The following is an 18513-nucleotide window of genomic DNA, read 5'->3' on the forward strand; positions in this document are numbered from 1 at the left end:
GGGAAAGTTGAAGGAATTTTGCCACTCATAGCTGTGGTCCAACCTATTAAGAAGAAAGTTAGGCCCATGTTGGATTTCCGTGAGCTGAACAAGTTTGTCGCTTGTCACACAAAGGACGGAATCAACGTGTGTGAAGAAGTCGTAAGGAAATGGAGGAGGATGAAGCAGGCAACTAAAATTGTGGACCTGAAATCAGCCTACCTCCAACTTCATGTGGATGAGAAATTGTGGAAGTATCAATTGGTAGAGTACAAAGGTCAAGTTTATTGTCTGACCAGATTAGGATTTGGTCTGAACTCCGCACCAAAGATAATGACGGCAGTTCTTAAGACAGTGTTGGCCAAAGACGATGCAGTGAAGAGAGGCACCTGCTCTTACATCGACGATGTACTAGTGGACGAAACGGAGGTGACTACGGAAAGGGTGAGAGAGCATATCAAAGCATATGGACTGACGACAAAACCGTCTGAGTCACTGGAAAATGGAATGGCTTTGGGATTTCGACTACAGAACAATAAGGCAGGAAAATTGATGTTTGGGTGAGGAAATGAGATCCCTGAAGCCAAGGTTGACCTAGCCAAGAGAGAGCTTTTCTCTATATGTGGAAAGCTGGTTGGCCACTACCCAATAGCTGGATGGCTGCGAACTGTGTGCAGTTTTATTAAAAGGCAGACTGGGACAGACAGTCCGGAAGATGTAGTTGATCAAAAAGTGCTTCTCATGATACAAGAAGTCATTGCAGAAGTGAAAAAAATGGACCCTCTAAGAGGAGAATGGCATGTGAAGGAGGGCCATGAAGGGGTGATATGGACTGATGCTAGCAGTGTAGCATTAGGGGTATTATTGGAAATAGGAGAAGTGGCTGTTGAAGATGCTGCTTGGATAGTGCCCATATCAATATTGCGGAACTCGATGCTGTGATGAAAGGTATCAATCTGGCTCTAAAATGGGGGCTACAGATAGTGAACGTTAAAACAGACTCTGCAACAGTGGTGTCGTGGATTAAATCGGAGCTGTCTGGTGATAAGCGGATCAAAACAAAAGGAGCAGCGGAGATGCTTATTAAGCGTAGACTTGGAGCGCTGGGAGACTTGGTTTGAGAATTCGAACTAAAGGTAACTATTACCTTAGTTCCGTCACAAAAAAATAAAGCAGATGGGCTGACAAGAGTCAAGAAAGCCTGGCTACACAAGGAAAGAGACAGGGCTCCAGCATGTTGTGCAGTAGAGAATTTAAAAGACCTGCATAACCTGCATCATTTTGGAAAGGAATGGCCCCTTTACCTGGCAAGAAAAGTAAACCCGCACGTCACAATGCAAGACGTCCAAAAGGTGGTGGAACAATATAGGGAATGCCAATCAATCGACCCTGCACCGGCTAGACATGAAAAAGGGGAACTGCATGTTGAAGAGAATTGGCAGAGATTGGCCATTGACATCACACATTATCAACATGAACCGCATGTAACTATGATTGATTGTGGGCCTTGGAGAGTAGCGATATAGCGGAAAATCAAGAATGAAACAACAGAAGAGGTAAAGAAAGTTGTCGAGGAGGTTTTTATGGAAAGGGGGCCAGTAGAAGAGGTGTTGGTGGATAATGGTACGTCTTTCCGCTCGGAAGTTTTTAGAGACTTATGTGCGAAGTGGAATGTGGGGCTATATTTTAGAGCTGCATACCGTCCAAGTGGAAATGGAATTATAGAGAGGCACCATCGCACTATAAAAGCTGTGGAATCAAGAAGCCAGATTTCGCCCCAAGAAGCAGTTTTTTGGTACAATATGACGCCGAAGGCTGGTCAAGACGAAAATTCAGTGCCGCACTGGTCTATTTTCTCTTATGAATGACGACATCCATTGGCTGTAACACAGAGAGAAGAACAGGCCTGCGTGGACATCACAGTTGGTGAAGAGGTGTGAGTGAAACCACCCAATTCTCGTTGCACGACTCGCTGGGGAAAAGGTACAGTGACTGAAGTACTCTCCAAAAACAAGGTAGCAATTGACGGAATGCCTCGTCACATTTTAGATATACGGAGAGCCTCCTTGCCATCAGAGGAAGAGGAGGTTGATGCTGATGTTGAAGTGTCTGAAGAAGAGCCTCTTCGACGATCGCACTGTGAACAAAGACGCCCAGCGTGGATGGCGGACTATGATACTAATTATTGATCTTAGAGATCAAGGGGGCATGTGGTTAAAAGTAAAGAATCTTACCTCATGCATCGTGCGGTCAGTGTGGAAAGTGCAGTGAGAAGAGAACAGTTGGATTTTGGAGTTGGATTTTGGAGTTGGATTTTGGAGTTGGATTTTGGAGTTGGAGTTGAGTTCAAATTTAACGTCAATATTATTAGACCCTAAGGCTGAAATAAAACCTGCAAAAAAAATTTAATTATTTTTTTCAACATTTTATTTTTTTTTTATTTATTTACAATTTTTTATTAGACATTTTTTATTTATTTACAACAACGGAGGCCGCCATCTTGTTTGGAAATTTTGTCCTTTCTGAGGCTTGCCAGATTGGCCTTCTTGAGGCCAAATTTGTCCTTTTTTACTCTTTTGCGTGGAACCATAGTCCATGCAAGAACATAAAAAAGGTCAATATTAAATATAGTTTCTTCATTTGCTTGACTTTAATAATTTTATGTTCACTTTTTCAGAGTTGATCCAGAGTCCATAAAAAAAATAAAGCAGCAAAAGATGTAAAAATTAATTAATTGCTGAATATTTATTCCTAACAAATTTGTTACCCATAAATCAAACAATAACTAAAAATATTTAGTCTGTAGTGGAATGGGGTTGTAAATGAATGATAACCCTTAATTCTACTAAGACTAAGTTTCTTTTCTTTAAAAAATAAAAGAAACCTTGTCAACCACTGATTGGCAAAACTAATAAAATAAAATGATAAAACCCACCAATTTTCATAACAAATACCACTTTACCTGAAAGTTTGCTTATCAAGCTTTTCAGCTTAACATATAGAGGCAACATAAATTGGAATAAATACATTGAGGACACTGTGAAGGCTGCTGCAAAAAAAGTGGGTTCTCTCTACCGTGCTGCATTTATATAGCGTATCCTATATCTTTACAAAACCGCAATTCGCCCACCCATAAAATACTGTAGCCACATCTAGGCTGGTGAATCTACCACTAATCTCTCTCACAGATAGGGTCCAAAAAAGAGTCTCAAATCTGATAGGTCCCATACTATCAGCCAAATTCCAACTTCTGTTCTGTCGGTGCAATGTTGTATCCCTGTGTCTATTTCACGAGTACTTTAATGGAATAACTCATATCACTCCTGCCCGCTTGATGTACATACCGACACATGACCCAACTCGAAGCAAAATCACATCTTTTCATAGTTAAGGTTCGTAAATGATAGAAAGCCGTCTACTTCAATAGCTTTAGTTCCTTGAACTGTGAGACTTTGGAATTCTCTCCCTAATTGTTGCTTTCCTGACTGTACTTACATACAGAAGTTTGAATGCAATGTGAATAGACATCTTGATACTTCACTCCCCACATAGTCCACTCTATACATGATCCAAATTAGTAGCCCCTCACGTCCAAAAAGAGTAAAAAAAGTAGTAATCCTTATACAATCCCGAGCAACGTCGGGTTATCCTCTTAGTTATTATTATTATTAAGAAGACGAAGAAGAAGGAGGAGAAGAAGAAGAAGAAGAAGAAGAAGAAGAAGACCAAGAATAATGATGAAGATGATAATTTGTTTGTCTGATTGTTTATTAAAATGATCTTTTAAAATGGCTTGATAGTTGCACGATATTATACCTCATATTTTTACAAGGTTAATTTATGCTCAATGCCAGGCATCCATTCTTATCGGCAGAATAGTTACGCACAGAGAACGTAGATAATCTCAAGATATTTAGCGAAATAGGATTTCAACCTTGTAGAACTGATTTTTTTTTTTTTTTGTTATATGCATTTTTTTTTTTTTTTGTTATATGCATTTTTTTTTTGGACACATATTGATTTCAGGAAAAGGAATTTCTTGTATACTTTCTATCGGCTTTACTCACCAAAAAAATCAATAAGGCTATACAATTTTCTGCTCGCAGCAACATTCTGAAGTTATATTTGATTAAAAAACACGTAATATGAATCGTTTTAAATTAATATACAATGATTTCTATATAAAATTCATTTTTGTGTGTGTGTGTGTATTCCTTCCTTATATATTCCGAAACGGCTGGCCTATCTTTTGCAAATTTCACACAAAGGTAATTTTATTTCTGGCAGTGTTCTTAGATATATTTTGTACAGAAATTCATCAGATAAGTATCGATCCCCCCCCCCAAAAATCCGATCTTACAAACAGTCTGTTTTCTCTTATACATAAAAAAGATTTTACAGTGGAATATTTTACGTTACACTGGTGTAATCTTGACCAATGTTACGTAAAATATTCCCCTGTTAAAATCCTTCTTTTTATCTATAAGAGAGGAAAGACTACTTTTAAAATCGTCAAGCCCAAATATCAGCTGACGTAATATAGTAAACAAACACAGACAGAATTTAATGAACGATATTATCATTTTTTTTTTTTTTTTTTTTTGCGAATTAGTCCATTGGGCAAATTATTCCTCGTAATATATCATATTCAATAGAGGAATGATTCTGTAACAATACATACGCAATCTGCATAATTTAAATAAGATGTTTAAGCATATTGTACGACCGGGCAACGCCGGGCGTCCAGCTATTTCAATAATAAATAATTGGAGATAAAACAAGGATATTACCATATTTATACAAATTAAAGATTAACTAAAATGGCCATAAAAATTATGCAGTTATTTAAAAAAATATTTTATAATACTCTTTTGGAGGTCCTCTTTTTAGGGTTACCAATTTGTGAGGAGATTTTGGAGGAGAGCCAATTTTAGGGAAGAATTTTAAAAAATTTTTTACATGAGAGTCACCACGTATCAAGGTCTGAAAGCCACTCGAAGATATGTGTTAATGAGTGAACGGTAGTAACTGAGACAACAGCGTATTAATAGTTAGTGGTGGAAAGGGGAGGGGTAGAAATGGATTATTTGAGGGGGTTGGCGGCTCAACAAGAACTTGTTTACATTGGACTTGAGGACAACCATTTTGTAGTCAGCTGGAAAGCAGACCTGCGGAACAGATTTGCACAGGCGGGTAGTTCTAGGAAAGAAACTCTGTTCATGGAATTTGCGTTTAAATTTAAGGACAGACAGAGAGTGATTGTTGTAGTTAGATGAGTGTTCTTTTGTGAACGTTTGGCCAGGGGAGACCATAGATTGAAGCTCAGACGAGCACTTGCAATGAAAAATGTTTTTAGAGAATTCTTTAATGTGGGAGCATGAGAAATGTTACATCATAGACACAAGAAAAATAAGTTCAAAATTCACAAAAGAGATATTTTATGAGTATCATCCAAAAATAAAACCTCCCATTTTTTAATTTAAAAAGTTGAAGAGCTATGAAGACGGGAGTGGTACCATTAAAACGAGCCAGTTTTTGTGTTCCAAAAATTAGTTTTCTACATAGTTACCACCATACTCAATGCAAGATCAAAGTGTAGTATCTGTTCTTCAGATGCTGCACTTCTATTTCTTGTTCTCTTTCGGTGGAGGAGAGATCCTTCACGACTGAGACAATTTTTATTTTTGTACCTTTTCTCCACGTTAAAAAACGACCCTGGTGTCTAACTCTGTCCCGTGGGGAGGCATAGTAAATAGGTACTCAATGCAGTTTTGCCAGCGATGAACGATGGCTGTGCATGGGCGTCCAGTGTGCTTTGTCATAGAATACATATATATGTTTTAAAATGGAAGTTTACATAGATAGAAAAACATAGAAGGATTGCTCATATTTTTTAAGTTCTTGTAGAATAAAAATGAATTCATTAGCTGAGTCATCAATTTAATTGTCGTGAATTATTCATGGGTTTGAAAAATCGTAATTAATCAAAACTATCCCATTCAATTACAAAAATTATATTTGATTTAAAGTTATTAATAAAAGTCGACGTTCATTTGTTTTCATTGAAGAAAGAAAGTTCAGTGAGAAAAGTTAGGAGTACTTAAAATGTATAAATTTATACATTTGTTTTTGATGAGCGGACGATAATGAAAAAAAAGTTAATGATTTGTGTGTATATATGTGCATTAGTGTTAGAGTGCATATGTATGAGTTGAAATAGCAACCTGAGCCTGTGTGTGTGTGTGAGAGAGAGAGAGAGAGAGAGAGAGAGAGAGAGAGAGAGAGAGAGGGGGGGGGGAGAGAGAGACTGTCAGAGTAGATGCTATGGATTTGAGTTCAAAGAAAAATCTAGCTTTTTTATGCATTCAAGGCGAATCAAAACAGCAATTGTTTATAAATTCAGAGAAATGTATCGGATTGGCCTAGAATGCTTTTTTGTTTGTTTGTTTGTTTGTTTGTTTTTAAATTAATTCAGGGAAATCTATGCATCGAACCAGTTGTGCAGGAACGACTTCAATCACTTTCGTTTTGAACACCGAAGTAAATTTTGCTAGCTATACTCTTGTCTTATCATTCATCAATTGATGTTCGTTCAATAATAATCTATATATGAATAGCATGTGTGTTATTTATTTTGTGTGTCACGTTTACATCCGAGTGACTGTCGTTTACTTGTTATGGGCTTCCATTTCTTGTAATGAATAATTTTACCAAGAATTCTTCATAAATTTTGGTTTCGGTTTCGATTATAACTGATAGCACTCAAGTCATTTATTTTTTTATAAATAATTTTTACCAAGAGCTCTTCATAAGTTTTGGTTTCGGTTTCGATAATAGCTGATGACACTCAAGTAATCTATATTTTTTAAAATAATTTTATCAAGAATTCTTCATAAGTTTTGGTTTCAGTTTCGATTAAAGGAACTCAAAGTTATATATATATATATATATATATATATATATATATATATATATATATATATATATATATATTTCATAAGGTTTGGTTTCACTTTCGGTTTCGATTCAAGCTGATGCACCGAAGTCATATGGATATATTTTTTATTTTTGAAATCACAACTTTATAATACATAAAAATCAATAGAAGATTAACTCTATAATAATAAATACGAAATCTGCAAAAATTAAAATATCATATTTAAGCGTACTTTATGGCCGGGGTAGACCGGACGTCCCTGGTAACTTAGATAAATACTTTTGTAGTTTTAACAAAAGAGCTACAATAATATCAGAGCATCTCCATTTATGCTGAACTGCCACAGAATGCCAACATCAATATATTATGTATGGATTTGGAATTTCCACAGGTCCCGCTAGCAATAATAATAATAATAATAATAATAATAATAATAATAATAATAATTTGAGTATGGTACCCTTGTCGTTAATATTATGAAAGTTAAATGCATGTTATGAATTGAAAAAGAAAGAGTACCGGGTAAATCATTTATAATTTATGGATGCTTTAAAGTTGTATGCAAAGAACAAATCCCAGCTAAATATGCTTATAAAAACTATTCAAATTTTTAGTAATGACGTAAGTATGGAATTTGGGATGATTAAGTGCATTGCCTTGAAATTGAAAAAGGGGAAAATTGTCGAAAATAAAGGAATAAAACTTTTAAATAGGGAAATGATTAAAGATTGCGAAAAGGGATACCTACGTAGGAATTGTAGAAGTAGATAAAATAAAAGAAGCTGAAATGAAGGAAATGATAGGAAAAGAATACAAGAGAAGATTGATTGAGAGAGACCAAATATCCGCAGTAAACAGATGGTCAGCAGCTATATTTTGATATGGGCTGGATATTATTCGATGGAAATGAAATGAGCTGAAAGATATGGACAGGAATACAAGGAAAACGATGATAATGAATGGAGCTCTTTACCCAAAGAGTGATGTCGATAGGTTATATGTGGAAAGAAAAGAAGGAGGACGAGAACTAACAAGTGTAGAACGATGTGTAAAACAAGAAGAAAATAGTCTGAAAGTTTACGTCTCCAACTGTAAAGCAAATTTCAAGTGAGAGAACTGGTAAGAAGCAAGGAATTTAAGGCAATAAAGGAACAAAAAATGAAAGACAAGTTAATTGAGTCCAGTAGAAATCCATCAGAGGTAGTGGACAAGGGAAAAACCTGGCGATGGTTGTCAAAATGTGACTTGAAGATTGGGACAGAGGCCCTAATATGTGCTGCGCAGGAGCGAGTGCTCGGAACAAATTACGTGAAGTATCACACTGGTAATGGTCGACTGTGTGGACAGAAAGATGAGAATGTACAACACCTTGTCAGTAGTTGTGAGAAATTAGCTTAAAAGGAATACAAGAGACGGCATGACAATATTGCGAGAAAGGCCCATTGGGATATATGCAAGTAAAGAGGGTTGGAATGCAGTGAAAAATGGTACAAGCATGTTCCAAAAGGGGTGGTGGATAGTGATAATGTGAAATTATTGTGGAAGATGAATATCAAATGTGATGATTTGATTGAAGCAAAGGAAACAGATGTATTCTTGTTGGATAAAAAGGAACGCAACTGGAGGAAAAAGAAAAGGAGAAGGTCGAGAACTATCAATACTTGAAAAGGGAGATAAAAAGATTGCGGAGGTTGAAGAAGGTAGAAGTACCTTTTGTGGTGGGAACCCTAGAGAGTGAACAAAAGGATGTGACAAGTAAAGTGAGAAAATTGCAAACGCCAGAATTTTCTGAAAAGTGCTTGAAGACAAGATGCTGATAGCTTATGTTCATTTGTTATGATCCGCCTATCGCTATAAAATCGGCAATACCAACAGCCAGACACAAAATAATAATAATAATAATAATAATAATAATAATAATAATAATAATGATAATAATAATAATAATAATTCTGATTTCGTTTATCAACGTCTCTCCGGAAAGGGATGATAGTCATTTCCAGAAGATTTCCCTCAATCTCGGCTCCAAACCAGCAGTTTCAAAGATCAAGGGTTTTTCTAAGGATGTTGATGGTAGCTACAATATCAGGTTAGGGTTAGGGTTAAAACATCGGGGATTTGTAGTTTTTTCAATTGTCCTTCCAGACGACTTGATACTACTCTTAGTGTACCAACTACAACCGGGATTATTTGTGTTATAACCCCGTGTATACGCCTTATCTCTACGGCCAATGGAGGATAATTGTTTCACTTCTCATTCTCCTTCTGGTTCACATTCCTGTCCCAGGTTATTAAAAAGTCTACAATCTGCCAGTTTTTTTTAGACTTTGTCAATGACGACCAAATCCGGACGATTATGTTCCAATTGTTTGGTTGTTCTTGTTAATGTAGACATTGGTTACCTCCCTTGCTTCAGTTACATGGTTACCTCCCTTGCTTGTGGTGATATAAATAGGAGTCGGCCATCTTGGTTTAGTCAGTTCGTTCGTACAGTTTAGACAGACTACAAGTGTCTTAACAAATGGTAGCAGAGATATCCCTCTGTGTGCGACAAAACGAAAAAAAAAAAAAAAAAAAATTTTTTTTTTTGTACAGCTTGTCTGTAGCACTAGACAGATCGGATATCGGATATGGCAACTTCGAACAAACAACCTCCATTGTTGGAGGGGGAGGATGTTTACGAGAACTGGAAACAAGACGTTGAAATGTGGTCGTTGTTCACGGATCTTTCTGAGGAAAAAAAAGGGCCAGCAGTGTTTTTGACGCTACCACCGAATATTAGAGAATGTGTCCGTGAATTGCCAACAAGTGACATCAGCGGACGAGATGGCTTGAAGATCTTAATAAAGAAACTGGATGACATATATTTAAAGGATGAACACACGCGCGCTTACATGACTTTTAAGGAATTTTACACTTATAAAAGATCGTCAGGTACCAGTATAAATGACTTTCTTGTTCGTTATGAGTTTTTGTACCAAAGATTAAAAAAATTCCACATTATTCTACCGGAAGGAGTGCAAGCTTTTCTTGTTTTGAACGCGGTTAACATATCGGAAGAGAACGAAAAATTAGCGCGGACAACGTGTTCTGTTTTGACGTATCAAAACATGAAGGAATCGATAAAGAAAGTATTTGGTGACATTTATCGTGATGAAAATGTACCGGCAGTGAAATCAGAGCCCGAAATCGTCAACTATAATTATTCTAAACCGGGTAACAACAAAAGGCGTTTTCGTCGAGGACAATCTAATCCATGTGACCGAAGTGGAAACGTGTTGTTGTGTTACAAATGTCAGTCTCCGAACCATCTAATTAGAGAGTGTCCTAGAAATAAGCAAAGGGAGGATACTGAGGAAAAATGATGAACTGAATGAAGAAGAAAAGCATGAGTTGAAGAGACTTGCAGGTCAGATGATGTGGGTTTCAACTCAAACACGCCCTGATATAGCTTTTGATGTGTGTAAAATGAGCAACACTGGAAAGCATCCCAAAGTAAAAGCCTTATTTGAGGCGAATAAAGCCTTATCAAAATTGAAATCCAAGAAGGGTTCTATAACATTTCCAAAATTGGGAAAGCCCTCAGATTTACACATTTTGTGTTATACTGATGCCTCTTATGCCAGTCTGGAAGATGGATCTTCACAGGGTGGTTTTGTTGTCTTTATTGGAGGAAGTACTGACAAAATGGCCCCCATGTGTTGGGCGTCAAAGAAATTGGACAGAGTGACAAAAAGCCCATTGGCCTCAGAGACTCTTGCTCTGAATGAGGGAGCTGATGCTGGTGTTTTGACTGCGGTTATGATACAAGAGGTATTTCAGTTATCTAAATTGCCAGACGTTCTCTGCAAGACAGATAATGCATCACTTGTGGAGACATTGAATTCCAACAATCTGGTAAGCGATCGACGATTGAGAATAGATGTAGCAAGGCTGAAGGAAATGAAGAGTAGAGGAGAGATACAGATAGAATGGATCAAGGGTTGTGATCAGGTCTCTGATTGTTTGACCAAGGCAGGAGCTTCGTCTGAGCTTCTAAGGGACTTGTTAAATCAGAAATAAATTATTCACTTGAGGACAGCAGCAATGTTAATGTAGACATTGGTTACCTCCCTTGCTTCAGTTACATGGTTACCCCCCTTGCTTGTGGTGATATAAATAGGAGTCGGCCATCTTGGTTTAGTCAGTTCGTTCGTACAGTTTAGACAGACTACAAGTGTCTTAACAGTTCTGACACTTTTGTTCCTTTTGTTCCACCATACCTCTACCTTGCCATCCTCACATGTTCTCACTTCATGAGGCACCTCCTCAAACCATTTTCCAGCACACTTCACCCCAACCTTCTTACACACCTCCCTATATCCGGAGTCCTATGCGATCGTGTCATTTGCGGTACACTCTCTGGGCCAGTTCACTACACCCTGCTGCAAGGTGCGCAATTGACTCTGAGGTCTTACCACAAATCCGGCATTCTGTAGCAACTTCCTCTCCTAGAACTACTTTTTTGAATCAATCGTGTTCTTAATGTCTGCTCTTGTGCTGCACAAACAAACGCTTCAGTACTCTCAGCCAGATACCCAGCTTTAAGCCATTGCCATGATCTTTCATCAGCCACTTCTGCTACATCCTGGAAGAACTTTTCGTGCCTGTTCTTCCTAGCCAGTTCCTCTGCCCTTTCTCTATCCATACGTTTCACATAATCAGCCTTGGTCTCACATACCTCCACTTCATTGGCCACAACCTTAAACATCCACTCCTCACTTCTAACCACATGCTCCTTCAACGACATCTCCTCTGTTCTCACACAATCTTTTACACTTTTCAATTCTCTCCCACCGTCTTTCCTCTTTTGATACAGCCTCGCTACGCTTCTTCGAATGTGGAATATACCAAACATTGCTAAACATTTTCTTGTTTTGATATCCATGGCATGCAACTCCTTGTTAGACCATTCTAAAATTCCCGCACTGTATCCCAAAACACTGACTGCCCATGCATTCACTGCTTTCATTATGCTTCCTCCATACAGTTTCGATTTTGCAATTAGTTTCACTCTTCTAAAATACTCCTTCCTAATCTTCTTCATTTCTCTATTCATGATGCCTACACCCTCTAACACTCCCAAATACTTATATCCTGTGTCTTCTATTTCTTTCATGATTTCTCTATTTGGCAGCACTATTCCATTCAAATGAACCTTTAATTCTCTTTTCATCGCCAGCACCACATATTTACTAATCCCAAACTCCATCCCAATGTCTTCTGAGTATGTCCCCACAAGTTCTACCAGTCTCTCCATTTCCTTTTCATTTCTACCGAATATTTTCAAATCATCCATAAACAGTAGATGGTTGAGGCGTCTATCACCAGATCCAAAGTTATATCCCAGTTTTTCTCTCTTCAAGAAGATGCTCAGTGGCATCATTATCATTACAAATAGAAGTGGAGATAACGAATCTCCTTGGAATATTCCACGTATAAGGCCCACCTGCCCCATCACTTCTCTGTTTGCTGTCAGCATCGTTTACCATTGAGCCATACTTATCTACAAAAGCCGTACCACATTCTCAGCAACCTTCATCATCAATAGTGTTCACGTACCCATGAATGAGGAACCAATAATAATAATATTAATAATAATAAACAATTAAAATATCATATTTAATGCATTTTACGACCGGGAAATGCAGGGCATCTAGCTAGTTTATTAAAATAAACAAAAACAAAAAAAAAAAAAACGAAGCTTCCCAAACACGACTTCAGCAAGCACCTACTCTTGGGACTACAAATGTGTTATTAAGTTTACTCGACTTGCAGAGATTAAAAGTTAAAGTAGCTTGCTTGTCAGGTGCGCTGTTTAAGTTCTAGGAGTAATGGCTGACTGATCACACCGTGTATTAAGGAAACGATCGTATTAAAGACCGAAATAGGAGGTTCTTTGTCTCCATCAGAATCAAGTTGCCAATAGAGAAGGCATAAGAGAAAATCTGTGTCTTTAACCTTTATTACCTTTTTTTTGTTTTTCGTTGATTTGTGCTTTTTTTCAACTTTCTCACCATTTCCTTAATTTTTTTTTTTTCGTTGATTTGTGCTTTTTTTCAACTTTTTCACCATTTCCTTAATTTTTTTTTTTTCGTTGATTTGTGCTTTTTTTCAACTTTCTCACCATTTCCTTAATTTTTTTTTTTTCGTTGATTTGTGCTTTTTTTCAACTTTCTCACCATTTCCTTAATTTTTTTTTTTTTCGTTGATTTGTGCTTTTTTTCAACTTTCTCACCATTTCCTTAATTTTTTTTTTTTTCGTTGATTTGTGCTTTTTTTCAACTTTCTCACCATTTCCTTAATTTTTTTTTTTCGTTGATTTGTGCTTTTTTTCAACTTTCTCACCATTTCCTTAATTTTTTTTTTTTCGTTGATTTGTGCTTTTTTTCAACTTTCTCACCATTTCCTTAATTTTTTTTTTTTCGTTGATTTGTGCTTTTTTTCAACTTTCTCACCATTTCCTTAATTTTTTTTTTTTTCGTTGATTTGTGCTTTTTTTCAACTTTCTCACCATTTCCTTAATTTTTTTTTTTTCGTTGATTTGTGCTTTTTTTTCAACTTTCTCACCATTTCCTTAATTTTTTTTTTTTTCGTTGATTTGTGCTTTTTTTCAACTTTCTCACCATTTCCTTAATTTTTTTTTTTTTCGTTGATTTGTGCTTTTTTTCAACTTTCTCACCATTTCCTTAATTTTTTTTTTTTTCGTTGATTTGTGCTTTTTTTCAACTTTCTCACCATTTCCTTAATTTTTTTTTTTTCGTTGATTTGTGCTTTTTTTCAACTTTCTCACCATTTCCTTAATTTTTTTTTTTTCGTTGATTTGTGCTTTTTTTCAACTTTCTCACCATTTCCTTAATTTTTTTTTTTTTCGTTGATTTGTGCTTTTTTTCAACTTTCTCACCATTTCCTTAATTTTTTTTTTTCGTTGATTTGTGCTTTTTTTCAACTTTCTCACCATTTCCTTAATTTTTTTTTTTTTTCGTTGATTTGTGCTTTTTTTCAACTTTCTCACCATTTCCTTAATTTTTTTTTTTTTCGTTGATTTGTGCTTTTTTTCAACTTTCTCACCATTTCCTTAATTTTTTTTTTTTTCGTTGATTTGTGCTTTTTTTCAACTTTCTCACCATTTCCTTAATTTTTTTTTTTTTCGTTGATTTGTGCTTTTTTTCAACTTTCTCACCATTTCCTTAATTTTTTTTTTTTCGTTGATTTGTGCTTTTTTTCAACTTTCTCACCATTTCCTTAATTTTTTTTTTTCGTTGATTTGTGCTTTTTTTCAACTTTCTCACCATTTCCTTAATTTTTTTTTTTTTCGTTGATTTGTGCTTTTTTTCAACTTTCTCACCATTTCCTTAATTTTTTTTTTTTCGTTGATTTGTGCTTTTTTTCAACTTTCTCACCATTTCCTTAATTTTTTTTTTTTCGTTGATTTGTGCTTTTTTTCAACTTTCTCACCATTTCCTTAATTTTTTTTTTTCGTTGATTTGTGCTTTTTTTCAACTTTCTCACCATTTCCTTAATTTTTTTTTTTTCGTTGATTTGTGGTTTTTTTCAACTTTCTCACCATTTCCTTAATTTTTTTTTTTTTCGTTGATTTGTGCTTTTTTTCAACTTTCTCACCATTTCCTTAATTTTTTTTTTTTCGTTGATTTGTGCTTTTTTTCAACTTTCTCACCATTTCCTTAATTTTTTTTTTTTCGTTGATTTGTGCTTTTTTTCAACTTTCTCACCATTTCCTTAATTTTTTTTTTTTTCGTTGATTTGTGCTTTTTTTCAACTTTCTCACCATTTCCTTAATTTTTTTTTTTTCGTTGATTTGTGCTTTTTTTCAACTTTCTCACCATTTCCTTAATTTTTTTTTTTTTCGTTGATTTGTGCTTTTTTTCAACTTTCTCACCATTTCCTTAATTTTTTTTTTTTTCGTTGATTTGTGCTTTTTTTCAACTTTCTCACCATTTCCTTAATTTTTTTTTTTTTCGTTGATTTGTGGTTTTTTTCAACTTTCTCACCATTTCCTTAATTTTTTTTTTTTTCGTTGATTTGTGCTTTTTTTCAACTTTCTCACCATTTCCTTAATTTTTTTTTTTTCGTTGATTTGTGCTTTTTTTCAACTTTCTCACCATTTCCTTAATTTTTTTTTTTTTTCGTTGATTTGTGCTTTTTTTCAACTTTCTCACCATTTCCTTAATTTTTTTTTTTCGTTGATTTGTGCTTTTTTTCAACTTTCTCACCATTTCCTTAATTTTTTTTTTTTTTCGTTGATTTGTGCTTTTTTTCAACTTTCTCACCATTTCCTTAATTTACTGTTCATGGATCTTTCTGCGCAAACCGATTCCTGTCACGAATAAGTCTTTTCATTACTTTAGACGTAAAATGCTTACGATTTAGATGACTCGTTTTGCTTGTTTTTTGTTCTTTTAAGATGTTTGATTGGATTTTCTTTTAAAAAGAGAAAACATAGCGTGGAAACCAACTTTTCACCATTTGAACAAACCCAACACACATAAATATCTTTTCAGATAATCTAAATCCCTTTTAATTATATGCATGTATATATCTATATCTATATCTATATCTCACTCTCTATATATATATATTAGACATTAAGAGGAGATTATAGATAGATATATAAATTCCCGTTCCCATACACCTTTCAGAATAAAGTTAGAACCAATCGAGCAATTGCATCGACAACGGACAACGCCAGACCCAAAGTGGGTTTCGATGTACTGCATCTCATCAGTGACATGCTCCGACATAGGTGCGAACCCAGGTCGTCGCACTCATGAAGTGTGCAATACTGACGACCTAACGAAATGGGCCAAGGCGCAATCTATTGACTATGCCTCGATTTTTTAAATTCTTATATTTTCATCCAGTTCTACATTCTACTACTATGATGAGATGCAGTACATCGAAACCCACTTTGGGTCTGGCGTTGTCCGTTGTCGATGTAATTGCTCGATTCTATCTAGTTCTGGGTTCTAACTTTATTCTGAAAGGTGTATGGGAACGGGAATTTATATATCTATATATATATATATATATATATATATATATATATATATATATATATATAGTAGTAAAATGATCATTTGTTGAATAGTCTGCAATTTCACAATTGGATTCTTAGGTATTCTAGTTACAACTAACAATTTCCCAGGTTAAATTGGAAAACTCCTGTCAAAGTTTATTACTTCAAATTCAACAAACTGTTGCCAAAGCTCACTAATCCAAATTAAACACACTACTTACTATTTCAAATTAAACACACTGCTGTCAAAGCTCACTAATCCATATTCATTACACTGCAGTCAAAGCTTATTTCTATATATATTTTATATCAACACATTGCTGTAAAAGCTCACTTATCCAAATTCAACACATTGCTGTAAAAGCTCACTTATCCAAATTCAACACATTGCTGTAAAAGCTCACTTATCCAAATTCAACACATTGCTGTAAAAGCTCACTTATCCAAATTCCACACAATGCATTTAAATCTTACTACTCCAAACTCAACATACTGCTGACAAAACTTACGACTTCAAATTTAGGATACTGCTGTTAGAGCTTACTGCTCTAAATTCAATATGCTGTTATCAAAGCTTATGTCTCTAAATTCACTCAGCCTCTGAAAAACATATTTTTATTCAAACCAGTAGCATCTCATTTGCATACGAGGTAACAAGAAATCTTATCATTTAACAAGACCCACGAGCATATAATAGACACGGTAGCCATTTTTTTTTCTGTCATAGGACACTACATGTAGCAGAGAATCAAAGGTTTGTATATATTTTAAGGCATTTAATCACATATATAACTGGACGTTTGATTGTTACACTGAACTCAGTCTTTACATCCTCCTTTACCTTTCAGAACCATTTTGTGTAGTATCAGCTGTGCCAGCAGATATTTGTGTGTGTTTTTCAAGGGTGAGGTGTCAGTTTATGAGATTTTTTGGAGTTTAATTTCCCGTGTGATGTTCTTTTTATTTGTTTGTTCTTTTTTTCCATTTCAAATCTCTTAGATATTATTATTAATTTTATTATTATTCACTCACTAAGGATCTCACACAAGCCATCACTGACGATGGCAATAACCTGTGGTGTTTTCTGGAGGCTGAGTAACAACAAGTCTCCCCAGATATCTAGTGCTCTCCACCTCTCTCAACAGCCAACGTGGGTGACTCACATTACCTCAACAGCCATTTACCTCGATTATTGTTATTAATAGTAATAGTAGAAATAATACTATTAAAAACATGACTCATCACCACACTATGATATATTTAGTAAGCCAAGTGTATTACTAAATACCAAGTATACTACTAAATGCCAAATCTATTACTAAATTCCAAGTGTTACATGCTAAATGTACTACTAAATGCCAAGTGTATTACTACATGCAAAGTGTACAACTATATGCCAAGTGCACTAATACTTGCCAAGCATACTATTATATAAAGATAAAGAGACAAAATGGGCGCACGCGTTTGTGTATGTCCGCGAAAGGCTTTTTTTGCCGGCCTTCTCAACAAGGTTACTATTTTCCTTATACTCGCTAGATTATATTTAAGATTTGAAAACGGGCATTATCTCTATCTTTATTTTGATCGAGTTTTTTTTAACAAAAAAAAACTTGTGTTTCCGGTGTTTGTTTGTCTTCTCCATACAAATAAAGCAAAACTGATCGAAGCAAATTCAACCACCTCGGTTTTCCTGGCCGGAACGTCTTGAAGGTAATTAGCTTTTATCAATGTAGACAGTTGCTATTCATTAAGACACTGCTAGAGTTCCTACTTTTTGAGGGGAGCTGGTTTTCCCCAACATCGTGGGGAAACAAATATAGCAAAAAGCAGAAAGCTCGTAAAGCCGTTTCACAAGTAAGTCGGATTCTACCTTTTTAAGCGACTACATGTGAAAAGAAAGAAAAGGCTTGAAGTTTTGTTCCAAGTTCTGCAGAAGGGCAGGTCCTGTAGAATCAGCAGAAAAGAAAGTCCTGTAAAGTCAGCAGACGAGCAAGTCCCAAAAAATCACACACACACTAAAGTACTCTTAAAGCTGCAGCAGTTCACCGATACGATCACACTGACGTCGATCCTAGAAAAGACGCGTCCATGTTCCAAACACACTCCCTTTATCCTTCCGGCGTTCGTCCTCGGCCAATCAGCAGCCAAAGAACGGTCACGTGGGGCCCAGTGATGATCGCACAATCTACAAGATGAGGACAGCGCCATTTTGGAATTTCTTTCATGTTTCGGCCATGCACGTACGCACACCGTAGGAGCGTTCCAAGGTAAGGCATGACACGCAGACACGTGGGCGCTTCCTCCCTTCATTTTCTTCGACTCTACAGCTCGACTGGCCTACAGCCAGACGTTCATTTCTGTGCCCGCGTGATTCTCATTCATTTCTTTTTCATCGCTATATTTGAACACTTTACAGTTTCGTTTGCGTCATGATACAGCAGTGAACTCTCAGCTTTTCTTTTACTTTCTTTTCCACCTTCAGGTCATGGGTTCGAGCCTGCCTTTTTTTCAAACACACACT

The 18513-nt window shown here is 35.8% G+C and overlaps 1 protein-coding gene across 7 annotated transcripts in view; it reads left to right on the forward strand.

Moving 5' to 3' along the window:
- The window catches only part of LOC145294057 (regulator of G-protein signaling 7-like), a 728168-nt gene that overhangs the window by 301397 nt on the left and 408258 nt on the right, over positions 1-18513 (forward strand). The window lies entirely within an intron of this gene.

Source organism: Euprymna scolopes, chromosome 15 (assembly GCF_053919585.1).
Source record: "Euprymna scolopes isolate OS-2025 chromosome 15, ASM5391958v1, whole genome shotgun sequence".
NCBI classification, from domain to species: Eukaryota; Metazoa; Mollusca; class Cephalopoda; order Sepiida; family Sepiolidae; genus Euprymna; species Euprymna scolopes.